This window comes from Balaenoptera borealis (genome assembly GCF_965194805.1).
Source record: "Balaenoptera borealis genome assembly, chromosome: 3".
Classification (NCBI taxonomy): domain Eukaryota; kingdom Metazoa; phylum Chordata; class Mammalia; order Artiodactyla; family Balaenopteridae; genus Balaenoptera; species Balaenoptera borealis.
This window is the reverse complement of record NC_138866.1, coordinates 176,499,857-176,508,981: the sequence shown is the minus strand read 5'-3', so window position 1 is coordinate 176,508,981 and position 9,125 is coordinate 176,499,857. Positions and strand designations below refer to the sequence as shown.

Here is a 9,125-nt window from a genome sequence, read left to right as displayed (position 1 = left end):
ACTTTGCTAGAGCAGCTCACAGAACTCAGAGAAACATTTTACTTACCGGATCACCAGTTTATTACGAGAGGATGTAACTCAGGAACAGCCAGACGGAAGAGATGCATAGGGCAGGGCAGTGGGAAGGGGCTGGGAGGTTCCATGTTCTCCCCAGGCACCACTGTTCCGGCAGCTCCATGTGTTCACCAACCCAGAAGCTCTCAGAACGCCATCCTTTTGATTTTTTACGGAGGCTTCCTTACGTAGGCATAAGTGATTACATCATTGGTCATCAGCCCCTCTCCACTGGATGCGGGGGTGGGACTCAAAGGTGCAACCCTCCAATCACAGGGTTGGCTCCGTGGCAACCAGCCCCCATCCTCAGGTGCTTCCAAAAGTCACCTCATTAGCATAACAAGCGACACCTTGAGGCTCTCACAAGCTCAACGTCTTGAGCTTGTGCAGGACCTCTTCAATTGTGAATCTCTGGAGGGAGACCTCGTAGGCTGCGTTTTACAAACATTTCAATATAGAACCCTTTTTCAGAGGACTAGCTCCATGTAACAAACTCAGTTTGTAGATTTCAATGGGTGGGTTGGTGGGTCTGTTCCTGCTGTGATCTCCTCAGTAGCTTGTTGAGAATACAGCTTCGGAGGTCTCCTCACAGCTCCTCTGAAGCAGAAATACTGCCCCAGGTGAGTCCGATGTATCATCAAGCTTGGGAATGATCGGTTTCCATTATTGCAACTGAATTCTAAGGGCCAATGATGATGGGAAGGAGCAGATGGGAGGAAGAAGGAATAATAAGCAAGACCGCATGGCTTAGATGTGGGGGCCGTGAGGGGATCTGGAGCGTCACCTACAAATTGGCACTTGCCATCTACCTCTACGAGGATTCAATTATGAGCCGCTGCAGCTGCTGACCTTCAACGCCCCCTGAAAGGAGCTCAGGGTGAAGATCAGAAATGAGGCACTCTGTGCTCTGGAGAAAACTGGCAGAACAGATCTTCAGATAGGTATTTTCAGGTGAAGATTTTCTGAGCCCAATTCTTGCATCTCCTCATATCTAGAAAAGCACTAAAATCCTTCATGGTGACGTCTGCTCCTCGTGACTAGCAGAAACCTTCTACAAAAAAAATATGTGCTTGATTGCATGTACTCCCCCTTCACCAAAATCACATATATACTGACCTTCCCCCACTAGCTCTTTGGAGCGGTTTCTCAGAGCTATCTGAAATGCCGTCTCCCGGGCTATAGTCCTCATTTTGCCCCAAATAAAACTTAACTCACAATTCTCATGTTGTGCATTTTTTTCAGCCAACAGGAGGCAGTGAGGGGATATGGGGGCCATGAGGGGATATGGAAACCCTGAGGGGGAAGAGAGGTACACCGTCAGGAAGAGAACAGAGATTGGAAGGAAAACCTCACTTCTTAGTAGAAACAACCCACACTTGTGGAGGGGCTCGTGGCTTACAAAGTATCTTCCAAAATACCAGCTGACCGTCTTACAATCCCATGAGGTGGTTAGGAAAATGATCTCCATTTTTCTTGGTTTAAGGAAACCAAGACTAAGTGGATAGGCGCTTGATTTTCTTTACACTGTCCCGTATCTAGCTGCTCTCTTGGCTCTGAGCAATTGCTAGAGACGCGGGACCATCAGCATCCCAGGCAGCAGCGGCAGGGATGCTCCCTGTACCAGCGGCAGGCATCGGCCCAGACCTCGCTCGGGGGCCGACCTGGCTGTGGTCACTGCCGTTGCAGCCCCTGGAATGCCATTTTCCTGCCCTTTTTCCAAATCTGGTTCCCTGGCCTTCCCCCCTGCCTATTGTGTGAGCTACCCCATCTCCCTCCACACCTACCTTTTCTAAGTTAGCCAGAGTAGGTTTCCACAGTTTCTAAAAAGCTTGACTTGAATGAGAAAGGTCAAGTGTGAGCATGAACGTCCATTTCAAAATTCAAATCTTCCGCTGTGCCTGGCTGGGGCATTGAAAAGTATAACGAGTTCGAGTTTAGTCTTATGATAATGTCAGTGATGAATGTTCAAGTGGGAATTTCCAGTAGGCATTTGGAGATGCAGGACTAGTATATGCAATAGAGGTCAAGGTAGAAATATGGGTTTAGGGATCAATTCCACTGAAATCATGGATATGAATGAAATAGCTTGTAACAGGTCAAGCTGTGACAGCAAGCAACTGAAAGCACTCTAGTGATCCAAGGCGAACAGATTCGCTTGAAAAGTCCTAAGAAGAGCTTTGGAAAGAGAATAAGCACGGCTTGGCCGAGGAAAGTGGAAAGGCAAGACGTTTGAGAAGACTCCAAGGTGGATGCCACCTACGTTTAGAGAGGCAGTTTCTTAATATCGAGGGGAAAAGTAACAGTAATACAAAAAAAAAAATACCTTTCACTCAACAGTATGTATGGTATGATCCCATTTTATTTTATTTTTTAAATGTATATATTTGCATCAGTCTGGAAGGATCTACATCAAAGCATTTGCAGTGATTATCTCTGGATGCTACAATGACAATTTTTGTTTCCTTGTTTTCTTATTTTCTACATTAAGCATTCATTGATTTTTTTTTCCAGATACAATTCATAAAGCATAAAATTCACCATTTCAGAAGGTACAGTTCAGTGTTCTGAGAATATTCACAAAGTTGTCTGACCATCATCACTCTCTAATTCCAGAAAATTTTCATCCTTCCAAAAAGAAACCCTGTGTCCATTAGTGGTCACTCCCCATTCCTGCCCTCCCTCCCAGCCCTAGGCAACCACTAATTACTTCCTGTCTCTATAGAGCTGTTTATTCTGGATGTTTCTTATGAATGAAATCATGCTGTATGTAGCCTTTTGTGATGGGTTTCTTTCCATTAGCATCATGTTTTCAGGGTTTATCCATGTTGTAGCTTGTGTCCGTACCTCACTGTCCGTTGTTGCCAAATAAAATTTCCTGGCATAGCTGTTCCATATGTTGTTTATCCATTCATTAGTTGCTAGACACTCGAGCTGTGTCTTTCCACCTTTCCACTACAGCAAATAATCCTGCGGTGAACATTTATGAACCAGTTTTTGTATGAATGCATGTTTTCAATTCTCCTGAGTATACACCTAGGAGTGGAACTGCTGGGCCATATCTGTTTAGCTTTTGAGGTGCCACCAAAGAGTTTTCCAAAAGGTCTACATTCTTTTACATTCCTACCAGCAACGTAGGAGGGTTCTGGTTACTCCACCTTCTCCCTAACACCTGTTAACTTGTTAACATCACTTTTTAGAAAGGATGGAGAAAACATGTGCTAAGGGGGCCCAAGACCCACCTTTCTTTTCAACAAACTTAATCCTTCTCGTGATTTTTCCACAGACGAAAGGTAAAGCATGCAAGCATTCTTCTGTAATAATATGATAGAGAAGCTGGCATTTATTGGATTCTTATTGGCCTCTGGGAGGGTTAATGTCGAACTCTGTGATGTATTATACTATTGAATATTTACAGAAAACACTGAGTTTGGAACCTATTCTAGAGATGAAGAATGAGGTTTCGAGGTGAAGTGACTTGAGCATAATGACACTGACCCAAATCCGAAATTCTTAACCATCCACTGTGACAGCTAAAAACCTGCCTCTCCTTCTGCTGTTTCTGGCTGTACACACCATGTGTCATTTCCATATTTTCCCAGGGGAAAAAAACCTTTCTCAAGATGATTTTTCACAAGTAAGTCAGGTACAATTTATCATACTCTTAATGCTAACATATTCTGGAGATGCAAAGCCTATAGCATATGTAGAAATAACTTGACTCAGCAGTGTAAACATTAATTCAATGCTTTTTAAAAAAATGAACAACCTTGTTTCTCTGAGTTGATGTGATACTTCTTCTCTCCTGCTGGATCTTTTATTGGCTCATTGGTGCCAGTAGGAATGGGTTCTAAAACGGATTAGCCCGGAGAAAGACTGTAATCAAATAAATCTCAAGTTAGCCATGCTTTCAATTTTGTTTAGAAGTGAGATTTTTTTTTTTTTTCCCAACTGTGCCTTGTTTCCCAAAGAAAGCATGGTAGATTTTGTGTTCGAAAACACGTTTGCCTCTGTGACTTCCAATGACAGCAGAACCAATTCTGTTTTGTAACTGGCCAATTTCAGCTCCTGAGATAGACCCGTGGAAGAAGAGGGATGTGAATAAGATCTGAATAAAGCATATTATTAGATCTCAAAGAGAATCAATAGAATTTAATGTAGTTTTCCTTGCCTTGCGTCAATAAAGCAATGTTGTTAGGAAGGCATTACAATCTTGTCTTCTCTTGTGGGTTTGAAAGCTTGTTTTGTTGTGGTGGTGATGGTTGATTTGCCTGAGTCGCCTGTCCTAAGGACTGATTTGTTTGGTTTTGTAACGCATCATCCCTGCATCTGTAACTTAAGGCTCAGAACACCTAGGGAGGTAAATAGATGTTATTTTTATTATCTGTGCTTTATAAATAAATTTTAACCTGGAAAGATGACATGGCCTAAGTCACACGTTCAGCTGCATTTGGTAGGTTGATGCACAATTCTAGGCTGAACCTTAATCTGCTTAAAATCAGGAGAAATCTGGAAAACCACAGGCTCACCCATTATTTCTCTGCTGGTGAAATTGAAACCAGTTGGTTAAAGGGCTCTAATGGGCTGAATTGGCCCCAGAATTCATATGTTGAATCCCTACACCCCCAGGACCTCAGAATGTGACTGTATTTGGAGATAGGGCCTTTAAAAGAGGTAATTAATTTAAAGTGACATGATTAGGGTGGGCCCTAATCCAATATGACTGGTGTCCTTATAAGAAGGGGAAATTGGGATACAAGACACGTACAGCGGGATGACAACGTGAAGACACAGGGGGAAGACAGCCAACCACAGGCCAAGGGGAGAAGCCTGGAACAGACCCTTCTGTCACAGCCCTCAGAAGGAACCAACTCTGCCCACACCTTGATCTCAGATTTCTAGCCACCAGAACGTGACACAAGAAATTTCTGTTGTTTAAGCGGCGTAGTCCGCAGGACTTTGTTATAGCAGCCTGAGGAAACGAATACAGGGCCCTCTGCTGCCACTTTGCTGATGACGAGTGTCAGGCCCCAGGTCTCCTGACATTCATCTCAATGCCCCAAGATCGTGCTTTTGAGGCTTACTGAGCGAAACCCAGAAACCACAGACATACCAGCTGTTTGGTGCTCACATGCATCGTATTTATCTTAGATCCCATGGAGGCCAGTCTCCTCTCTGGTCAGAGCAGCATCCCCCAGAAAATCAGAATGCAGGATTTGAAATTTGAGCCATCTGGTCAACCGGTCTGAGGTTGAGCTGACATCCTACCTTTCTTGCTCCAGTGCTCTTGCTGGGGAAAGTTTCTCCAGGGAAATCTTCACCCCTGTCTGGATTCCCAGAAGTTGTGCTGACTCAGAACCTCTTTTCCGACATCCTGTGATTTTGTGAAAGAGGCCCCTTTGCTCTTGTCAAGCGCACGCCTCTCTCCCCTGGGGCAGAGTCCTGCTTCTCCACTGGGGCCCTTTTTCAGAGGAAGAAGGAAGAAAGAGTGATGGGGCACTGTGCCTAGTTCAGGCACGTCTCACTTAATCTTCACCTCCCTGAGGGGAAGCCACCATCACCTCCATTTGCTAGATGGAGAAACTGAGGCACATACCGGTTAATCGCTCACCCCAAATTCACACAGCTCACAAGTGGGGGAGGTAGATTTGCCTTCCACTCTCTGACTCAGGCCTGTGCTTCTGCTACCTCAGAATGCCACTGAGAGAGAGGCAACCAGATTACCATCCTCCTTACAGACCCCACACGTCCCAAGATAACAAAGGTGAAAAGGCCCAGTGAGGACCTTGCTGAGCTGGGGCTCATGACATTTTGTCTCTGGAAGCTTCAGGTAACACCTCTCCATGGCTGATGGCGTACTTTCTGTGGAGCTCTAAACAGCGCCACTGATAGGGCGGTCTGCAGCGGGAGGGCCTCAAAGGCTCGGTCCCTGCTCCAGAATGAGATGGAGACAGAAAGCAAGCAGGAGCATTCAGGGGCATTCATGCCAATTCAACAGCAATGCTAGGGCATGGAACCCAATCATAAAAAAGAAATGAGCTTGTATTTCATACAATCATCTCATTTTTCTCAGCACACATCATACTTCATTGTAAATAACGAAACTGGTCCTTGGGACTTCCCTGGTGGTCCAGTGGTTAGGACTTGGCGCTTTCACTGCCATGGCTCTGGATTCAATCCCTGGTCAGGGAAGTAGGATCCTGAAAACTGAGGGGGGGGGGGGCGGCCAAAAGAAAAAAAAAAAAAAAACTGGTTCCTTACCATGGACACCTTGAGAAGCACTGCCCAGAGGCCAGCATAAATGACTAGGGAGACAAAGAGATGATGGGGAGGCATGGAGCCCAGGTGTTATGGGCTGAATGTCTGTGTCCCCCCAAAATCCACATGTTGAAGCCCTGACCCCCAGTATGATGGTATAAGGGGGTGGGGCCTCTGGGCGGAAATTAGGTTTAGATGAGGTCATAAGGGTGAGGCCCCCATGATGGGATTAGTGCCCTTTTAAGAGGAAGAGACACCATAGTGTTCTCTCTCTGCCCTGTGAGGACACAGTGAGAAGGTGGCCGTCTGCAAGCCAGGAGGAGAGGCCTCACCAGGAACCAAGTCTGCTGGCACCTTGATCTCAGACCTCCAGCCTCCATAAGTGTGAGAAATAAATGTGTGTTGTTTAAGCCCCCCAGTCTGTGGTATTTTGCTATAGCAACCCGAACAGACAGAGACTCTGGCTCTGCTACTGACAACCCAAGGCCCCGTGGCTGAGGCTGAGCCTCCTGCAGCCTGGTGCTTCCTTTACTGGCAGCATTTCCTCCCTCGGGTCCTTAACAAAATTGGCAGGGTTCCCATGACATGACATGACAAAGCCAGTTCCCCAGGACACAAACCTGCCCCTACAAGGTGCTGGGTTTGAAGGCAGGTCCTAGGACACATCACATGCCATCCCCTTCCTACTGCCTGACTTGGGGGCCACAACCTGCCCTCATGCCATCCCTCAGGTCTCCATCTCAGGAAGGAAGGGCTGGGGCTCATAATCCCATCCCTCCCACAAAGCCAGTCCCACCTCGAGGTGGGATTCCTTTTGGAAACTCTCCTACCCCCTTCTTAGCAACCTTGAATCTCCTTATAGCAATCATTTCCTCCTCTTCAGTATAAATGGTACGTTCCACTTTTCTGCATTTGTGAAATAAATTTGTATCAAGAATAAGACCATTTTTATATAACGCAACGTGCCTGAGACTGATTTTGTTGTTGTTTTAGAGAAAGGTCCAGATGCTTTAAAAGTTTATGAACAGCCACCCAGCTCTCGACAGCAAGCAGAAGCCTGCAGCCCCCATCACTCATTTCTCAATTATCCTGGGAGAAGTAGGTCAGGGATGAAAGCAGGCCCGGGAGGCTGGGGGATGTAGCAGGACAGCAGGAGACTGGCCCTGCCGTTAACGAGGGTGACCTTGGGTAAGTCTGTGACCTGCCCTGTACCTGGCTCCCCACAAGGGTTTGGAGCTCTGTGACCCCATCCTTCTTGATAAGGTCACTTTCTACAGCGGCCATCCTGTCCTTTAGCTTATCAAACAAGAAGCCAAATGGCCTGAAATGAGCCTCCCTCCCTGCCCCCGTCATTCCCCAGGCTGTCTTGTGAATAGGAAAGTAGCCAGAAGGTAAGCAGCCGAGAGAAGGAAGAGACCCCCCTGACGAACAGCCGGTCCTTCGAGGGAACCTCACCCCCGAGGGCCGGGGGGACGGTGGCTTCAGCCTCCTGGACCTCCCAGCAAAGTCTGTGCTTGTCTTTGTAGTTGCTGCTGCCCACGAAGCTGTACCTGGCTTCTCTTTCCTGCCTAACAGACACCGCGGTTTCCATCAGCCTCAGGCCACTGCCCCTCCTGGAGGCTCCTTCCTGCTTCCTCCCCTGCACCCTGCACTCTTCTTCCCATGGCCCCAGTTCTCCCGCCCCCGTCCTTCGACACCTACCTAGCATTTACAGCGCACAAAGCACATGCATCGAATCCTCGCGATGTTGTTGATTTATTGGCTTCTGAACAAAAATCTCCAGGTCTGGGGAGCTGAGTGTAATTTTTGCCTCCGGTCCCCTGTCTACCCTGGGCCACCACAATCAGAGGGGGCTTGGGGACATCGGACACTTTAGGTACATACCGTTCTTCCTGTGAGCCCGGCAAACCCTGTGAGACCGGGGTGGAGAGCTCCCTTTTATAAACACAGAAAGTGAGGCTCACTTGGATGCTTGGGCACAGACTGGATGCCCCGGGGTGTCCACTGGTTTCAAAAAAAAAAAACAAGCACAGGCTGGTCACGTGCTGACTCAGGGCCAACGCAGAGCCAGGAAGAGGCAGAGGCGGGCTCAGCCCTGGGTCTGTGTGATGCCAAAGCCCCCTCTCCTCCACCAGACGTCCCACTCTGGCCTCTGCCCTTACCCCTCGGGGGTGTGGCCCCTAGGATGCCCGAGCAGCTCGGAAAGGTAGCAGACACAGAGCCTCCGGGATGCCCAGTGGAGAAGGAGGGTCCAGACGAGGAGAACCAGCTCTCCGCCCGGAAGCTGCAGAAGGCTTGCCCTTCACCTACACGGCAGAGCAGAGGCAGCTGCCGGGAGCCCAGGGTGGTCCCACCAGGAAGCGGGGGTGGGGATTGGGTTGGGTTGGGTTGGGACAGCCCAGTGACTAGGGATACCGGATACTTGATGGGGTTGAAGACACTGACAGGTCCGTCCTGCCCCAAATGCCAGTAGGGCCCCCTGAAGAATCACGAGCCCTTTCAGCCGGCTTCTCCTTTTGCATCTGACCCCTCACTGCTGTCTTGACGTTGGCCCAGAGGACACTGCCCAGCGCTTCTGGGGCCCACGGGCTGCTTTCAGGCTGCTGGAGAAGCAAGGCATTCAGAAACCCGTGACCAGCCCTCCCTGTGCTCCGGGCTTTTAATCTCCTTAATTGAAATTGATTGGCCTCTTGGGAGGCAGCTCTGCATTGGCCCTGAGCTTCAGCAGGTGATCAACTCCTGCTTCGTTCTTTGAAAGACCAATTGACACACCAGGGCATCTGATCTTCTCCCTGAATCCTGGCCCCCTTTCCTGA

General features: G+C 48.2%; 1 long non-coding RNA gene across 5 annotated transcripts in view; it reads right to left on the bottom strand.

The window, feature by feature from the left end:
• Positions 1 to 464: 464 nt before the first annotated feature.
• Positions 465 to 9,125, bottom strand: part of LOC309625708 — a 76,187-nt gene continuing 67,526 nt past the window's right edge. For 4 of the 5 annotated variants that reach the window (XR_014242678.1, XR_014242679.1, XR_014242680.1 and 1 more), the window contains 2 exons: positions 8,194 to 8,912; positions 466 to 5,512 (listed from right to left, as the gene is read on the bottom strand). This is a non-coding gene — a long non-coding RNA (uncharacterized lncRNA). Of the gene's footprint in view, positions 5,513 to 8,193; positions 8,913 to 9,125 lie in introns of all 5 variants that reach the window. The other variant, XR_014242682.1, reaches the window with a different exon arrangement.